The sequence below is a fragment of the Mustela nivalis genome (genome assembly GCF_964662115.1).
Source record: "Mustela nivalis genome assembly, contig: HAP1_SCAFFOLD_616, whole genome shotgun sequence".
NCBI lineage: Eukaryota > Metazoa > Chordata > Mammalia > Carnivora > Mustelidae > Mustela > Mustela nivalis.
Window position 1 is genome coordinate 164,615 of NW_028136046.1, and position 1,262 is coordinate 165,876.

Consider the following 1,262-nt stretch of genomic DNA (forward strand, 5'->3'; position numbering starts at 1 on the left):
CACAAGTAGGTAGAGAGGGAGGCAGAGAGAGAGGGGGGAAGCAGGCTCCCCGCTGAGCAGAGAGCCCGATTGGGGCTCCATCCCAGGACCCTGAAATCATGACCTGAACCGAAGGCAGAGGCCTAAACCACTGAGCCACCCAGGAGCCCCCATATCTGGTAATTTTTAACCAACGTGGATTTGCTGCATCGAATAGTTCCTTCTTCTTCAAATATAAATATATAAATAAAGTGATCAAGTCACTCGCATGTCTTAGGAGAATGTCATACCTTTAGTAGCAAACTTGAAATCTTGGCCATTGGTTTTGATTTTTGTTTTGGTTAGATTTGGTTCGGTTTTTGTCATTTTAAAAATCCCTCCAGCCCTTGGCTCTGTTTGACCTGATTGCTTTCAGCTGGTTCTGTAACAGAATTGTCCCGGCAGCGAAAACTCTCATTGTTTACAGTGGCGCCCCTTCTCAACACTTTGTTAATAAAAAGCTTTTTTTTTTTTTTTTTTTTTGTTTTTCGGCTATGGTAAATGTGGAACAACAATGAGGTATTTCAAAGAGGTGAACCACAGATAAATTTCTCTAAGGTTGGTTGAAGGTTACTCAAAAAGGTACTTGACAAGGCTTTTAAAGATATCGACAATCATTATAACATAACGTGACTGATTGTTACCGTGCTTTTAACTGGGCAAACACTTGTTGGCTTCCAAGAAAGACTAAAATAGTTGAGATGGTTCTAGGGGCCTTCTAGCACAGGGTCTCATGAGGCAGGGATTCTAGCCACTGACTGTGCAAGGCATGAGGCCTGTTAGTGATTCTATTTTTTCCTCTGCAGAATAGGTCTTTCTACATTCCAGGTCCTTTCTACCCCAATAAATAATGTGGCGATTCTCTCAGTGAGTTGTACTATTGGTTTAAACAGCCAACTGTCTCTTTAAAAGGACTTTTGTTTAAATTCCTTTAAAAAAAAGTCCTTTCAAAGAAATCCTTTTTCTTTATTTTTTATTTTTTATCCCATATGTTTACTCTGATCGTGGAACTTTGTCATTTTGACCTTCTCTACTGATTAAAATATTCTTCATCATCAGCACCTACTGCTCTCCTCTCCTGGTGTTCTCTCCGGAAGGGGTCTTCTCTAGCTCTTCTAGCAGGAGATGGGCACTTCCTCTCTACCCCTGTTGCCAGACTAACCTTACCTACCCTCAGGGTCAGGTCGGCCTGGCCCTTTATCTGTTGTTCTCCTCTGAGTGGTTAGATTTTCATAGATCCTGTG